Source organism: Tenrec ecaudatus, chromosome 2, assembly GCF_050624435.1.
Source record: "Tenrec ecaudatus isolate mTenEca1 chromosome 2, mTenEca1.hap1, whole genome shotgun sequence".
Lineage (NCBI taxonomy): Eukaryota > Metazoa > Chordata > Mammalia > Afrosoricida > Tenrecidae > Tenrec > Tenrec ecaudatus.
The window spans coordinates 113,838,303-113,856,600 of NC_134531.1; positions in this window are offsets into that span (position 1 = coordinate 113,838,303).

An 18,298-nucleotide genomic window follows, 5' to 3' on the forward strand; every position below is an offset into this window, starting at 1 on the left:
ATAATCGCCAGAGAGGAAGAGTAGAGAGCTACAATATGTAATTTACAAATTACAGTAGTAAGGAAGACCAGGCAACAAACAAAGCGGATTGTTCTCTTTCCCCTCCAGTCTGGCATGACTGAGGTATTTAAAAATCGTGGTTATGTCAGTACTGACATCTAGAGACGCCTTCAATATCACTTGAGCTCTTCATCTTCGCTATATATTTTATTGTTGGAAATACATAAATTTTACAATACAGCACTTTTTCACGTGGATAATTCAGTGAAACCAATTGTATCAATAAGGCCCTTCATTTTTATGTACCAGGCAAAGTTAGCATCTGTGCTGTTTCAATAAAGAATCAAAATTTGTTTTCAATTGCACAAGAAATCTTACTACAATCATTTCTAGAAGCCAAATTTTTAAAATCATTTTATTGGGGGCTCTTACAGTTATCACAATCCACACATACATCCATTGTGTCGGACACATTTGTATATATGTTGCCATCATCATTCTCAAAACATTTTCTTTCTACTTAGCCCTTGGTAGCAATTCATTTCCCTACTTGACCCATTCTCCCTCCCTCAGCAACCCTTGATAATTTATAAATTATTATTTTTTTCATCTCTTTTCACTGACCCGTGTCCCCCTTCACCCACTTTTCTGTTGTCCGGCCCCCTGGGAGGGGGTTCTAGTTGGTCATTGTGATCAGTTCCCCCTTTCTTCCCTCACCTTACACTTACCCTTATGGTATTGCTACTCTCATTATTTGTCCTGATTACTTATCTGTCCTGTGTTCCCTGTGGTTTGAGCTCTTATTTGTACATGCTCTGCTCTAGCTGAATTTGTAAGGTACATGCTCTGGTCTAGCCGGATTTCTTTTCTTTTTTAAAAAATAAATAGTTTGATTAGGGGCTCATACAACTCTTATCACAATCCATACATACACTAATTGTGTAAAGCACATTTGGACATTCATTGTCCTTACTATTCTCAAAATCTTTGCTCTCCACCTAAGCCCCTGGCATCAGGTCCTCATTTTCCCCCTCCCTCCCTATTCCCCTTCCTTCATGAACCCTTGATACTTTATAAATTATTATTTTGTCATATCTTGCCCTGTTAACGTCTCCCTTCACCCACTTTTCTGTTTCCGTCCCCCAGGGAGGAGGTCACATGTAGATCCTTGTATTTGAATCACCCTTTCCACCTCACCCTCCCTGCACCCTTCAGGTATTGCCAATCTCAGCACTGGTCCTGATTCCATCCTGGATTCCCTGTGTTTCCAGTTCCTATCTGTACCAATGTACATCCTCTGGTCTAGCCAGACTTGCAAGGTAGAATTGGGATCATGATAGTAGGGAGTGTGGGGAAGCATTGAGGAACTAGAAGAAAGTTGTATTTTTCATTGTTGCTACATGGCACTCTGACTGGCTCGTCTCCTCCCCAAGACCCTTCTGTAAGGGGATGTCCAGTGGCCTACAAATGGGCTTTGTGTCTCCACTCTGCACTCCCACCCTCATTCACTATGGTAAGATTTTTTTGTTCTGATGATGCCTGATACCTGATCCTTTCAACACCTCATGATTGCACAGGCTGGTGTGCTTCTTCCATGTGGGCTTTGTTGCTTCTGAGCTAGATGGCCGCTTGTTTACCTTCAAGCCTTTAAGACCCCAGACGCTATATCTTTTGATAGCCGGGCACCATCAACTTTCTTTGCCACATTTGCTTATTGGTCCACTTTGTCTTCAGCAATCATATCATGGAGGTGAGCACACAATGATATGATTTTTTTTTCTTTGATGCCTAATAACTGATCCCTTTGGCACCTCGTGATCACACAGGCTGGTGTGCTTCTTCCACATGGGCTTTGTTGCTTCTGAGCTAGCTGGTCGCTTGTTTACCTTCAAGCCTTTAAGACCCCAGATGCTATATCCTTAGATAGCCAGGCACCATCAGCTTTCTTCACCACATATGCTTATTCGCCCACTTTGTCTTCAGTGGTTGTGTTGGTAAGGTGAGCATCATAGAATGCCAATTTAATAGAAGAAAGTATTCTTGCATTGAAGGAGTACTTGCGTGGAGGCCCAATGCCCTTCTGTTACCTTAATACTAAACCTATAAATATATGCACATAGATCTATTTTCCCATCCTCATATATAAATGTATTTGCATATGTACAAGTCTTTATCTAGACCTCTATAAATGCCCTTTGCTTCCCAGATCTTTCCTCTATTTCCCTGGACTTTCCTCTCATCCCACTATCATGCTCAGTCCCCACCAGGGTTTCAGCAATTCCTCTTGGTTACAGTACCCTTGATCATGCCCTACCAGGCCTCCCACACCCTCCTCACCACAGATTTTGATCACTTGTTGTTCCCTTGTCCCTATGTTTGTTAGCACCACTACCTTTCCCCCCACCTCCCCATCTCCCATGTCCCCCCGGAACTGTCCATCCCATTGTTTTCTCCTCCATATTGTTCATCCAGCCTATCTTATTTAGACAGACCTGCAGAGATACTAAAATGCACAGAAACAAGACAGAGCAAAACCAAGCAACAATATACAACAAAACAACAACAACAAACCAATGACAAAAAATAAACAAAACACAACAAGAAAGAAAAGCTTTTAGCTAGTTCAAGGATTGTTTGTTGGCCTTTAGGAGTGTTTTTCAGTCCAGTCTATTGTGGTACCATGCCCTGGTCCCAAAGTCCACCTTCAGCATTCCCTGGGGACCTCACCGCTCCATTCCCTTGCTGTTCTGTTACATCCCCTTAGTGTTTTGCCCCGGTGTGGTGAGATCATATTGGGTGTAATTCCCACACTTTGTCTCTGGTGTTGTCCCCTGTAGTGGTCTTGCTGGATTTCTAAGGTAGAATTACAGTCATAATAGTGGGGTGGGGGCATTAAAGAACTAGTGGAAAGTTGTATGTTTCATTAGTGCAATACTGCACCAACTGGCTCATCTCTTCCTTATGACCCTTCTGTAAGGGGATGTCCAATTGTCTACAGATGGGTTTTGGGCCTCCACTCTGTACCCCCCTTCATTCACATTGATATGATTTTTTTTGTTCTGGGTCTTTGATGCCTGATACCTGATCCTATAGACACCTCATGATCACACAGGCTGGCGTGCTTCCTCCATGTGGGCATTGTTGCTTCTCAGCTAGATGGCTGCTTGTTTATCTTCATGCCTTTAAGACCCCAGATGCTATATCTTTTGATAGCTTGGCACAATCAACTTTCTTCATCACATTTGTTTATGCACCCATGTTTTCTTCAGCTATCGTGTCAGGAAGCTGAACATCACAGAATGTTGGGTTATTAGAACAAAGTGTTCTTGTGTTGAGAGAGTACTTGAGTAGAATCCCAATGTCCATCTGCTACCTTAATACTTCACATATAAATATATGGACATGGATCTATTTCCCTATCATTATATATAAGTATATTTACCTATGTACCTGCCTGTATTTAGACCTCTACAAATGTTCTTAGTCTCCTAGTTCTTTCCTCTATTTCCTTTTACCTTCCTCTTATCCCACTATCATATACAACCTTCCTTTGGGTTTCAGCAATTCCTTTCTGCTATATTTCACTTGATCAAGCTCCACCAGGCATCTTACACCCTCCTCTTGTCCCTGGGTTTGTTGGCTCCCCCCTGTCCCCTCCCTCCTCCACTTCATTGTCCCCCCAGAACTATCAGTCCCATTGTTTTCTCCTCCAGGTTGTTTATCCCAACTACCTTATCTAGATAAACATGCAAAAGCAATAATAAGCACAAAAGCAAAAGAAAACAAAAAACAAAACAACAACAACAAAGAAAAGTCTATAAATAGTTCTAGGTCTATTTGTTGGCCTCTATAAGTGTTTTCTAGTCGAGCCTGATAGGGTGCCACCCCCTGATCCCAAAGTCTATTTTTGGTATTCCTCAGGGATTTCATGCATTGCTCCCCTGCTGCTTTGTTGCATTCCCTTAGTGTTTCCCCCTGGTGCAGTGAGGTCAGATCGGGCACAATTCCCACACTGTGGCCCCAGTGTTGTCCCCGTAGTGCTATCGGCCAGTGAGGGAAGTCTTGTCTCATGGTGGGACCAGCCCTGTTGTCCTCTCTGTGCATTGGCTGCTCCAGCAGGAATATCATCCTTGGGAATATCGTCTCTCTCCTTCCCTCTTTGCTTGCTCCTGTGTCCTCTGATCAAATGTGCCCCTCTCCCTTAGCTGTAGCTTCAGTTCTGTCCTCTATCTGAATCAAATCTGTGTCCCCCTCTACCTTTGAATGAGCTTATTTTCAGTGACGTATACCTTCCATAGTAAACAACCCTGTTCCCTTGCTGTGTTAGGGACTTTCCCCTCTCCTCTGGGTGTTAATCACATCAAATAAAGGGTTACACTTGTTCTATTATGGAATTGGCTTCCAGGGTACACAAATGGGAAAATGGAGCATTAGGAAAGACATTTAGGACCCGAGAGAGTTTGTCAGATTTCTTAAAATTTGTAACTTTTCAAAATATACTCTTTTTAATTATCCCCTACTTATTCCCTTTGTGATGCAGAAAGCAGCGGGATCCCAGAGGGACAGCATCTGGATCCGCTGGCAGACTCAAAGAAAGAAGTACTCCCACCCCTCAAAAATAGAGATGGAAACAGACACACACACACACACAAAATCGAGCAGTAACATCATTAAAGATGAAAGGATTCCAGATTCAATGAACAAGAGAGATTTTCAAGAAAGAATGTCTGAGCCCTTGGAGTAGACCTGGAGCAGAATGATAGGGAAAGCCACATCACGGCATTGATCTGTGCACAGTCTACATGGCAGTCAACCCTAGTCTGCCTCCTCCTTTAGAGATAATGTGGATGGGTTTGCTGTTAGGTAGAGTATCATATCACTTAAGCATGTCCAACACAACCCTTCAGAACATTTTTTTTCAATTTTAACTATTTCTGTCAGAATGAAGGTATGAAGAGGACATTTCTTCTTACTCAAAATATGGATACAGAGTATCCTGTTCTCGATATTATTCATAGTTTGTTACGATCCATACAAATGCCTTCACGTAATCTAACTCATAGAGTGACCTATGTGACAGAGTAGAACTGCCACAGAGAATCTCCAGGTCTGAAAGTTTTGTGTGAGCATATTGCCCGGTCTGCCCTCCTTGGAGCCACTGGTGAGTGTGTTCTACCAGCCTGTGGATTAGCAGTCTCCTGCTGAACCACTGCATCATAAGGACCTCTTAGGAAACGTCTAAAGTCGCATAAATGTGGGATATCTCCCTAAAACTTTAAACATGGTCACATAAACCTAGGTAAACACTGGCAATTTTAAAAATAATGACTCCTCTTCCCAAACAAGTCTCAGAAGCAACAAGGAATATGGTACCCTGAGGGCTCGTTCAGCAGCTCACGAAAGTCATTTTGCTTTATGAAAGTGGATGATGTGCATGGATTACCAGAAATATCATCTATTTCCAAAGTATTTATAGTTCATGTGTTAGTATCTATACTAACCCAGACTATTCCCTCTCTAATTTTAAGTACCCGGACGTTATCTAAATTTGAGTCCTTCCCTGTTTCACAGCTTTTTTATGTCACGCATGTGGGTCGGCATCAATGCTGCAGCATAGAAACACACATGTGGGAATTATATTTTTCTTAATACAAGCTTGTTCTCTGTGGGGGACTAATTCTTCTGTTGTTTGTTACAAAAACCAAACAAATAAGATTTATGTTCATGGAAATAAAACAGGAATCTTGGAAATGTTCTTAATATATCCCAGATGTTCAATTTGCTTAGGTTCATAAAACTGGGAGGAAATTTCAAGAGATAATTTTAAGACTTTTAGAAATATAGTTTTATGTTGTCTGACACCATTTACTAATCTTCCTGAAGGACAAATTACCTGAGGAAATGGGCAGTTACTCTGAAGTCCCAAGAATACTCACTGATTATATTGAAATTACTTTTGAGTAAGAGAATATACTGTTTACAGATAAAGGATGTCCCTTTATGGGAGTACTAAAATGCAAATGGCAAGCATGAAACCACACCTTAAATAATTTTGGTGTCAAGAGAGATGTTGCCAGAATCCCAACCCTTTGAAATCATAAGCACGTCTATGAAGCATGGAAAACTGGTCCTTATTGTTTCTTAAGTGTACTCATGATACAATATGCAGTACAAGATCAAATATCCAAAATACATTCTTCATAAATTGTGAGACTGCAAGGGATGATCCTGCTCATTGACTCCTAAATCAGGAAATGATGTTATTAGTTGCTCTCCCAAGCACTATTAGTGCCTTAAGGAAACTAAGGCAGTTCACAATCATTTGGTCCACCCCGTGCTGCTCGAGTGTCCTTATTAAAATCATCCAAGATAGATGGCTGTTCTTCTAAGTGTTAACACCCTACAAAAGTAGGAATCTCAAAACCTAATTATGTTTTTAAAATTTCGCTATTATTTCAGGTTACAGTCAAGCCTGCCGTAGTGAGTGTGAACCTTGTTGTAGCAGCTCATTGTCTTTGTGATTTGGAAAAGAATCATCAAAGCAGAGTGGGGAGCAAAGAGACAATTGTAGGAAATAAAGGAGGACTGTTGGGGGTAGCCCAGTAACCAGTGAGCTACAGCTGTGGCAAAAACGCATCAGTATCAACTTGCTGGTCCACTAGACAGATTACTGCTCTCACTCTGAGTTTGAGTACAGGTAAGGAAGTTTGGTATAATGTTGAAATTTGTATTTCTGCAAAGTCCCAGTGCCACTGTCCATATTATTCCAGAGGCCACACTTTTAAGAGTCACTGTGGTTGTTGGTACAGAGGTACAGCGCTCCGATGCTAACCAAAATGTCAGCAGCTGGAACTCACCCTGCTCATCGGGGGAAAGATGTGGCAGGCTGCAGCCAGAGGAGCCTCAGAAATCTCATGGGGTGTTCCACTCTGTCCTCTGGGTCACAATATTGACTCAGTGGAGAAAGTTTTAGATTTTGGTTCCCATTAGCGACACGAGTATCAACCACATGAGTTATGGAATAGACCTGTTTTAAAGGGTTTTCCTGGCTGTAATCTATATGGTAACAATTCGATATACATTTTTTCCTCAGAGGTTCTGGGTGGACCAGAACTGCCAAGCTTTTAGTGAGATACAAATGAACCACTCGCATCACTCAGTCTCCAGGTCCACAGCATTGAAAAGAATGGTTCTCAACCTTGGTTACACAGTAGAATCCAATCGGGGGCTTTTAAAACCCAGATGCCCAAGTTGTACCCCAAAGGAATTAAAGAACTTCTGGGGATGAGACTCAGGTATCAGTATTTAAAACAAAAAAACCTCTTTAAGTAATTTGAATATTCAGCTGACCCTTGAACAAGAAAGGTTGGAACTTCCCGGGCAAACTTACTTGAGGGAGATGTAGTTTTGTTTTATTTTGTTTCGTTTGTTTGCTTGTTTGTTTCCTGTTGCTATTACAGTGAGCTCAAATGTTGTGAAAATCCACTTAAAATGGCATGTGACGCTAATCATCTACACATGAGCAGTTCAGCTCTCTAGTGGTGAGATGAATCTCTCGTGCGGACATGATTAGCATGGCATGGCGTTTTCAGTGGATAATTTATCTCACTGCAATAGCACAGGGGGGGAAATTCTGTTTATTAGTGGGCCCACGAAGTTCAAACCTGGTTGTATAATGGCCAACCATATTGGCAAAGTTAATAATCATCTCATTAACATGTAGGAAACTAGATGAAAAAAGAACTTATAAAGAAGCAGGTTAAAATTCCTAAAATGATGTGTATAGGTTAAGTAAACACAAAATTCTTAGTCAAATACTAAAACATCAAAACTAGCTAAAACTCTTAAAACACCATTTGAGACAAAGAAAAATAAAGGACTATATATTCTAGTGGATAAGGAGCACAGGGTAGTGTTCAAGGTCAGCAGTTCAAAATCACCAGCTGCTCTGAGAGAGACAAGGCTTCCTACTCCTGTACAAGGTTACAGTCTCATAAACTCATGGGGCAGTTCGACCCAGTTCTATCCTGGGGTCTCTGTGAGGCAGACTCCATGGCAGGAAGTTTGGCTTTAAAGTTTGAGGATCAGCCTATCAAGGAGCCCTGGGGCACAGCAGATTACTGGCAGGCTTTCCTCCACATTCAACAAGCACTTGGAAATCATGAGCTACTACTTGGGAGAAAGAAAAAGCTTTCTTTCCCATAAAGTTAAAGCCGCAGAAACCCATGGGAGCAGTTCTTTCCTGTCCTTTAGGATCCTATGAGTCTGAATCAACTCGACGACGGCAGGGAGTTTGGTTTGAAGTTGTCATCAACCTGACACTGTTCATAGAAGCTCTTCCCAGAGCCCCTGCATCTCCACTCCAGCCTCCTTTTGTTTGCTTCTGGTTTCTCTGACCATGCCACCTGAGCTGTTTGCATCGTCTTTCCTTTCCACCAACATCGTGTGAAATTTCTGATGTCTCAGACCTTTGCCCCCTTCTCTTTTTTTCTCTCTCAGAGGCATAATCCATACCTTTGGCTACAACTATTACGGTATGCAGATAACTGACAAATTATGCCTTCTCTCCACAAAGGTGAAATAAATATTTAGATCTGCCAACTAATCCGTCACTCTAGTAATGTCCCAAGGGTATGTCAAATTCACCCTATGCAAACCCTAATTCACATTCTTTCCCATCACAGCTGTTCCTCTTCCATCTGCCATGAAATCTTTTCATCTTTCAAGCCAGTTGTCAGCGAGTCATCTCTGACTCGTGGTGACATTGTGTGTATGAGAGTAGAGCTGTTCCATAGGGTTTTCAATGGCTTCTTTTTCAGAAGTTGATTGTTAAGCCTTTCTTTCAAAGTGTTGGTGTGTGGACTCGAACATGAACATCCAACCATTCGTGTTTCCTTTCTCTGTGAATGACACCATGCCTGTGGGGAGTACCCCTAAGTAGGAACTATCCTTCTTGATAGTTACTAGGTACGAAGATGGAAAAGAACAGTCCGGGAATTGCTCTGGGAGGCATGGACTTTATTATTTTAGGGAAGGTTAATTATAAAGATGTAGTACTTCAACGTTGGGACAACTGGCAGGGTCAAGGTTTGGTCTGCATTGTGCCACAAGCAGTGTCTAAAGTAAGGAAGGGGAGGAGGGTCAATAAGGCAGGCCTAGAGCGTCTGCGGCAGCTGCAGGCTCCCTGGAAAATGTTTCTCCAAAGCATTCCAATGAGCCCTGCCACAAAGCAACCTTGATGATAACATCATGAACATAGTTCACAGGTACTCATTTTCCCTACAATGTCCATAAAATTGTGCAAGGCAGAAACCTTAGTTATTTCTGTCACTTCATGATCCTTGACTATCACTAAACTTTGCCAATGTTATGTTCTAAATATATTTGGATTGTGTCCATTTCTTCCCATCTCTACCATCACCACCTGGTCGAATCTGACATCAGTTTGGCCTTCTGTATTGTTGTTAGGTGCCATCAAGTCTTTCTGACTCAGAGAACCCTTATTACAATCAGGTCCTGCACCCTCCTCCAAATGGTCATATCTGAGCACATTGTTGCAGTTATTGTGTCAATCCATCTCCTTGAGGATCTCCCTCTTTTCACTACCCTCTCCTGTACCAAGCCTGATAGCCTTCCCCAGAAACTAGTCACCTCTGACAGCATGTCAGCAGTATGTGTGCAGGACCTCCAGACCACAGACAGACAACATTTGCTCACAGCAAAAATACAAATGCTGGCCTGGTACCATGTGCTCCAATCTCTTGATAGTCGTGCCAAATTCCCAAGTGTTGATGATGATGGAAGAAATGTGTTTCACCTGAGAGAATGCAGAGAGAGACTGACTCTACAGGAATGATCTTGAATCTGTGCTCATCAAGAAACGTCCTTTGCCAATGATGAGTAAAAAGTTACTTTGTGTGTGTGTGTGTGTGTGTGTGTGTGTGTGTGTGTGTGCGCGTGCGCGCGCGTGCACATGCATTCTGGCTGTAATCCTTCCATAATTGATTTTGGGGATTTTGTTTTGTTTTGTTTTTCATTCTAACAGCTCTTGGTACTTTAAATATTCTTTGCCAACCCTATAATTCAAATGTACCAATTATATGTTCTTTATTTATTGTCCTACATTAACGTATATATAAGACTATTGAATTACCATGGCTTGAGTCAGAATGTCCTCAAAGTGATATCTTTACTCTTAAATATATTAAAAAGGTCTTTTGTAGCAGATTTGCCCAATGCAATACATAATTAGATTCCTTGACTGTGGCTTCCATGAGTATTGATTGTGTATCCAAGCAAGATGAAATCCTTGATAAATTCAATATTTTATCCATTTATCATAATGTTATCTATTAGACCAGTTGTGAAGATTTTTGTTTTCTTTACATTGATTTGCAATCCATACTAAAGATCACTGTCTTTGATCTTCATCAGCAAGTGCTGCAGTCCTTCTCACTTTCAGCAAGCAAGCTTGTGTCATCTGCGTATTGTTCATAAGATTTCCACCCATCCTGATGTCATGTTCTTCTTAATATAGTCATACAGTCCTGCTTCTTAGATTATTTGCTCACATACAGATTGAATAGTATGGCGAAAGAATAAAACTATGATGCACACCATTCTGATTTTAAACCACACATTATCCACTTGTTTCATTTGAATAACTATCTGTGGATCTATGCATCAGTTCCACTGAGCTCAAGGACATGTCTTGAATCTCTATTTCTCTCAGTGTTATTAAGGGTCATCATCCTGGGGGCTCATGAGTCTATAAAACTAATAAGGTTAGTCTTTTCTATTATTTTGTGGTTTGTTCCATATTTTTCTCCCACCCTATCCAGGACATCTTATTGTGACCCCCTTGAAAGCAGAGAGTCATGGTAGCTAGGCACCATGCAGTTTTTCTGGACTCAGGGTGATGAAGGTTGGGTTTCACCTTATCTATTAGTCCTTTGGGCTAATTGCTTTCTTGCATATTTGATTTAATTTATTCTTCTTTGTTCCAGATAGGGAAAAAATAGCTGCACCATATATGGCTGTTCATAAATATTAAGTTCCTGGTCATTACTCCCTAGAGTAGGATGTCAAACATTGCCTTTATAGACTATGTTATTCCAATTAACTTTGGTTTCTCCAAAGACTGTGATCATAAATCCTTAGAACAAACAAATCATTCCCTCACATGTTAAGTTATGACTTTACATAGTTTTGATCTTGCAAATGATAGTTTATTCACATATACATTTACAAGACATGTGAAGATAAGTAAAAATGTTGCTATAAAATCATGGAAACCTTTCTTAAACAAATATATCAGAATGAGAAGCTATCTTGACATAGCACCCACATATGTCTATGCTCTTCTAAAGCTGATGTTCTGTCTTTAATCTTTTCTCAAGCAATTCTCTGCTTTTCCGTTACACCACATCAAAACAGTAGTCTTGGCATCCTCGTGGAACTCAAGTTGTGTTCCTTTGAAATGAATGTTCTTTGAGTTTGGGGAACAAAAATAAATTTGAAAAGGGAAGATTGGGACTTCAAGGCCCCCCCTCCAAAAGAAAATTCTCATATGACAGCCTTTGCTACACTTAAAGAATAAACAGGTGCCATTACCGTTATAGGAAAAACAATTCCTTGGTCTTTTTCTAACTGCTACAGATTTCAGGGTCTTTTTTTTCAATTGCTTCATAATAAGATCATCCTGTTTCCTTTGACAAAATCTATCAAGATTACTACTTTGGAATGAAAAAAAAATGTTTTAAGTTACCATAATCTTCTGAGCTTGGCCTTGAATTTAATGAGCCCAAATGATCCCCTCAGAAACCACTGTTTAGGTTTAACTTTTTAAAAGGCATATTAATAAGATTGAATTGGATCCCTGATGGTGTAGTAGTTATGCATTGGCCTGCACATGGTCAGCAGTTCAAAACCACCAGCAACTCCACTGGGCTCTCTACTCATGTAAATAGTTAACAGTCACAATAAACAACAGGGTATCACCGTGAGTCAGCATTCATTTGATGACAGCAAGCTTGTTTAAATGAGATTAAACTTACCACGGATTTCATTTAGCTTAGATTTATAATCAGTGCTCAGGCAAACACTGAGCAAGAAATCAAATATTTCATTGGGCAAATCTGTTGCATAGATCTCTTTAAAGTGTCAAAAGGTAAGGGTGTCATTTTGAGAACAAACAGATCTGTGTTGGAAGAAGTACAGCCAGAATGGATCTTAGAAGAGAGGACAGTGAGACTTTGTCTCACATAATTCAGACATGTTATCAGGAGAAACCAGTCTCTGGAGAAGGATGTCATGATTGGCAAATTTGAGGGTGAATGTGAAAGAGTAAGACACTGTGTGAGATGGTTTGACAATGTGCCTGCAATAACTGACTCAAGCATAAAAATGGCTGTGAGGATGGTGTGGGCCCACGTATTGTTTTGTTATATATAGGGTCCCTATGAGTCAAAACTAACTAGGTGGTATCTAACAACAACATAGTGTTGTAACGACCCCTGCTACGAAGGATTTTATCTGAATCCTTATTGGGTCTGAAGGCATAAACCTACATTGAGGCCTGCATAACTTACAACCCTCAGCAATGTGACATTGTACCACAGAAGGACTCTGTTGAATATTCATTCATTACATCATATTTTGACATCACCTTTAAAGTTTTAAGAACAATCTACTTGTTCTCCATCTTTTTTGTCTCCTGAGTCACAGATCAGTTTACACCTTATACATGACTCTATATTCCTCTTCTGAACAGATACTAAAAACTCTAACTCAAACTTGTTGCTCTTTGGGGGAGTTTAAGTTTTGTGTGTAACATTATTACTTGCTTCATTTTGATATCCATGATTCATGTTGCTTTCTTCTCTCTTACTTTAACATTACATTTTGTTTTGTTGTTTTCTTTCTACATACAGAGAGAGAGAATGAGATCTGTAAACTTGAATCGTTCTGCAACAGAAGGCCATAAAAGAAATAAATTGTGAATTCTTCAAGTCTAGAATTTAGTACTCTAATCATGTCTTTTAATAATTAAATCATTTTATTGGGGGATTGTACAACTCTTATCTCAATCCACACATACATCCATGGTGTCAAACACCTTTGTACATTTGTTTCCCTTATTATTCTCATGTTTTAACTTATTAACATATATCTATGATCCTTCTAAACTACTATTAGATCTAATTTGGGGCACATTGCTTAAAATGGTCATTTTCCTCCTTTAGGTTGATATAATTCTGTTTATTGGACCTAACTGATCCACTTGGGTTTTATTTGTTGTTTCTTATTCATTATTTTTTTAAAGGATATGATGATGGGGAAATAGATCTATGTGCATTTATGTATAGGTTTAGAATTAAGATAGCAGATTTTTATTATTTCTTTTCTTTTGCTATTAGAAGGATTGTCCTGTTGATTCTGCTCTAGTTGCTATAAATTTTGAACCAGCATATCAATCATAGGTCTCTCTTCCTTTTTCATATGTGCATGTATAGCTATGAAACTTCCTCTGATAACTGCCTTTGCTGTGTCCCATAAGTTTTGGTATTTCATGTTCTCATTCTCATTGGTTTCTAGAAATTTCCTAATTTCATCTCTGATCTGGGCCAGTACATGCTCCTTTTGCAATAGAGAGTTATTCATCTTCCCATTGTTTGCTCTTGTTTTCTTCATCTCCTTTTGGTTGATTTCCAGCCTTATGCTACAGCGGTCAGAGAGAGAGGTCTGTACGATATCAATGTGCTTAAATTTGTGCAAATTGGACTTATGCCCCAGCATGTGGTCTATCTTTGAATATGTGCCATGTGAACTTGAAAAGAATGTGAATTTTTCATGTTTGGGTGGAGAGCTCTGTAAATATCTATCAGATCATATCATCTAATTGTAGTATTTAGATCTATAGCCTCCTTGTTGAGTTTCTTTCCCTGTGATTTATCTTTCTCAGAGTGCAGTATATTGAATTCACCTACTATAATTGTTGAGCCTATGATTTCTTTTGTCATCTTTTGGAGCATTTGGTTGACTGTTCCACTGGTCTCTTGTCTGGAAAATATATGTTTAAAATGCTTAGTGGTTCTTTGTCTATAGTTCCCTTGAGCATTATATAGTGTTCCTCCTTATCTCTTTTTATGGTTTGCACTTTGAAATAAATTTTATCCGAGATTAGGATTGGAAGCCCGGTTGTTGTTGTTTTTAACTATTTGCTTGGTATATTTTTATCCAGCCTTTGGTTCTCAGTCTATTTTTGTCTGTAATCTTGAGATGTGTCTCCTGTAGGCAGCAGATTGATGGGTTGTTTTCCAAACTAGTCTGCTAGCCTCTGTCTCTTAAGGCCTGAGTTCATTCCATTGAAATTCTGGGTTATTACATCTATCTGTAGACTCTGTCGTGTCATTTTATGCCTTTTGTGTTGGGTGTTTTCCTATCTCCATTTCTTATCCATGGTGTGTGTGTGTGTGTGTGTGTGTGTGTGTGTGTGTGTTTCATTCTTGCCTTCTTTCCATCATTGAGGCATTGTTATCTTGGAGGCTGTTTCCCTCTAATGGTCTCTAGGTGGTGTTGTTCCGTGTGGTGTCTCTTATTTGTGCTTGGTGAGTGTTGTTCTGCCCATACTGGGTCATGAAGGATCTTTTGTGATGCTGGGTTTCTTTTAATGTATGTTTTGAGTTCTTCCTTGTCCAGAACACTCTCACTTCTCCATCAATCTTGATAGTTTGGCTGGACAGAGTATTCTTGGGTCTGCATTATTTTCCTTCAACTTTCAGAATATGTTGTTCCACTCTCTCTTTCTCCACTCGCTCCTCTTCTTCATATTGCCCACTGATAGGTCTGAGCATATTCTTATCTGCTTGCCTTTACATGTGACTGCTGGTTTTTCCCTAGCTGCTCTCATGATTGTCTCCTTTCCCTCAAAGTTGGACAGTTTAATAATTATGTCTTGGTGACTTCTCCTTTGGATTCAGTCTACCTGGTACTTTCAGTCTCCTGGATGGTTGCCTGGTTTTCATTCATTAAGCTAGGGAAGGTTTCCTCCAAGAATCCCATCTCTATTTTTGACGTTGATACTTTGTGTTTTCCTCCAGTAATTCAATTATTCTGTTGTTCTTTTTCATAGCATCAATCGTAGCGCTGAGGTTTGCTTCAGCTTCTCTGATTGATTTGTTTGACTTTCTTCACATTTATTAATTTGTGTTTGGCAGTACTCTAGGTCACTGGTGCAGTTCTCTGCCTCCTCCAGTCGACGGGCAAAGTCTGTGAATTTGCTAGAAGTTTTTATTGTCTCACCCATTAGCTCTTGTATTTCCCTTTGGTACCAGGCCTTTATCTCCTCTATCATTTCATCCTTTTCCTGGATTGCTTCCCTCATATCCGGTATGAGTGTTAGCAGCATTCTGAAGATTTCTTTCTGTGGGACGTCAACATCCGTTTTTTCTATGACTGTCATTAGGTCCGGGTCATCCTCTGACATTGGATTTTGGTTTTATTTTCTTGTTCAAGCTGTGGAAGCAGATGGTTGATTTTTTGTTGATTTATTGGGACTAGGTGTCATTTGCCCAGAGGTACTAAGCTCTGGGCTCTCTCTTTAGGAGGTTCATGTTTGCATTTCTGCAGGGTGCCTATAGCCAACAGCCTTGAGGGGTTGTGTTTCACTGTTGTCACGCTGGGGTTTCTCTCTCACCTTAGCTTTGTGCTATAGCCACCCTCAGGCCTCCAGAGGGGCTATTTGCAGCTGTGCACACTGCTGTCTGATGGAAAGTGTTAGCCCAAGCGCAGGGGCGCATAGTTGGGGAAATGGGTGGGGAATAGGTGGTCTGTTCCTGGCTAGAAGCACTTTCAACAGGAGGGTTGTAGGAAGGAGGACCCAGTTGGCTTCTGTTAGCACACAGATCCACTTCTCAGTGCACACAGGGAGGGGGGTTACACAGGGAAAAACTAGGAGGGAGAATGACGGTGGGAGAGCTCCATAGGCTTAGGTCCCCAAATAGCAGCTGCACGAGCTTCTGCCTGACTTGTGCCAGATGTCCAGCAGGGGTGGAGCGTCACTGCAGGGCAAGAACCTCTGGAGGGGGAAGGATGGCTGGCTCGTGGGTCAGGAGCCTATGAGGAGGGCAGCTGGCTGGTGGGTCCAGGAGGAGTGCAGAGGTGAGGTGGATGTGTATGCCGGATGGGGGGCCTGCACCTGGAGTGCCAAAAAAGAGGTAGCTGGTGGTCCTCAGACCTCCAGAGTTCACAGGGAGTGTAGGCGATGGGGTTGAAGTCAGCTTTTGATTCAGATAAGAGCTCTGGGCTGTCTCAGAGATTGACCGACAGCCTTGACACCGCTACTTGGGCCTCAAATCTCCCCACTCACTGATCTCCACAGAGCTCCTGGCATGAGCTACCTACCTGGTCGTCACATTACCCCACCTCCTAAAACTCTTTCTTATGCAGATTATGAGTTTCTATCAATCTGTTTCTCTGGTCAACATAAACTAACACAGTAATACAACAACAAGTTATAATCAACAATTTGTTCCTTTTGATCAACAATCTCAAAACACTGAGAAGCATATATAATTTATTCATGCCAAGAGCATATATAGTTTATTTCATTCCAAATCACAGCAACCCTGTATACAAGAGGATAAAACACTACCCGGTCATATGTCATCCTCACAATTGTTCTTATGTTTAAGCCCATTTCTGCAGCTACTGCGGCAGTCCATCTTCTTGAGGCCCATCCTTTTTTTGATGCCCCGCTACCTTACCAAGTATGATGTCCCTCTCTAGTGACTGATCTCTCCTGGAAACATGTCCAAAGTACATGAAATAAAGTCTTGCCATTCTTGCATCTAAGAAACATTATGGCTATACTTCTTCCAAGACAAATTGGTTTGTTCCTTTGACAATCCATGATGCTTTCAACATTCTTTACCAGCACCATAATTCAAATGCATCAATTCATCTTTAGTCTTCCTTATTTAATACCCAACTTTCACATCCATATGAGGCTATTGAAAATACCATAGCTTAGATCAGGTGCACCATCATCCTCCAAGTAACTTCTCTGTTTTCAACACTCTAAAGAAAACTTGTGTAACAGATTTGCCTAATGTGATGTATCATTTTGACAGGAAGATTAGGGGCAGAGGAGGTTGTCTCCACCGAATGCCTACCTAAATTAAAATTAGCTCACCATTCCACAATAAAAGGGTTTGGAAAAATTAGGCACACATTAGACACCTGGGGGACATTCCAAAGCTGTGAATGTGCAGATCAAGGTTACCAAGGCTCAGGTGAAGGGCAACCTTGGAATGTATAGTAGATATTAGCAACATTATATCACACATGAACCTGAACTCAGTCAGTAAGAGCAGCCAATACCCTCAACCATGCCCCCTCAAGTGAGGGTAGCGTGGGATAAAATGAAGAGACCAAGGGCAATTACTCTCTTGTTCCACAACTTTATCCACATGGTAATTTACACTCCCCTGAAGTGGCCATCTTCAGTCTCAAACTCTTACATGGTCCCACACACAACCTTGCATAATTTCCAGAGATGGCATGTACTACCTGGGACTGTATTACCTGAAACTCTCCTTTCCCTCATAAAAGTTTCTTGGATTTACAAAAGTACTTCTTTTAATTCTTTCAGCACTAAGAATCAAGAATCAGGATAGCCACCCCAGAAACCTAACCATGTGATCTCTTGACTGTTGCCCCCATTAGCATTGACTCTGGTCCAAGGGAGGAAAACTCTCCAAAGCTTCCATCTTTTCTCCATGTATCATGATGTTATCCATTGGACCAGTTGTGTGGATTTTGGTATTGTTTACGTTGATTTGTAATCCATACTGAAAGTTGAAATCTTTCATCTTCATCAGCATTGCTTCGGGTTCTCTGGCTTTCAGGAAGCAAGGTTGTGCTATCTGCATATCACACGTTATTAATAGACTTCCTCCTATCCTGACGCCATATTCTTCTTTCATATAATCCAGCTTCTCTGATTATTTGCTCAACATACAGATTGAATAAATATAGTGAGACAATACACACGACACACATCTTTCTTAATTGTAAACCATGCAGTATTCCCTCCTGTTCACACACTGCCTCTTGATCCATGGGTAAGATCTATTTTTTTATATTTGTTTCTGGGCACAAAGTAATACCCACACACTTATTGGAGAATGCAAACAGTCAAGGGTGACCAGGCAGCTCAGCACTACCATACTCTTAGAAGGAGCCAACTGGCACAAACAATGAAATAATACCTACGATCTGAAACCCCACCAGAGCT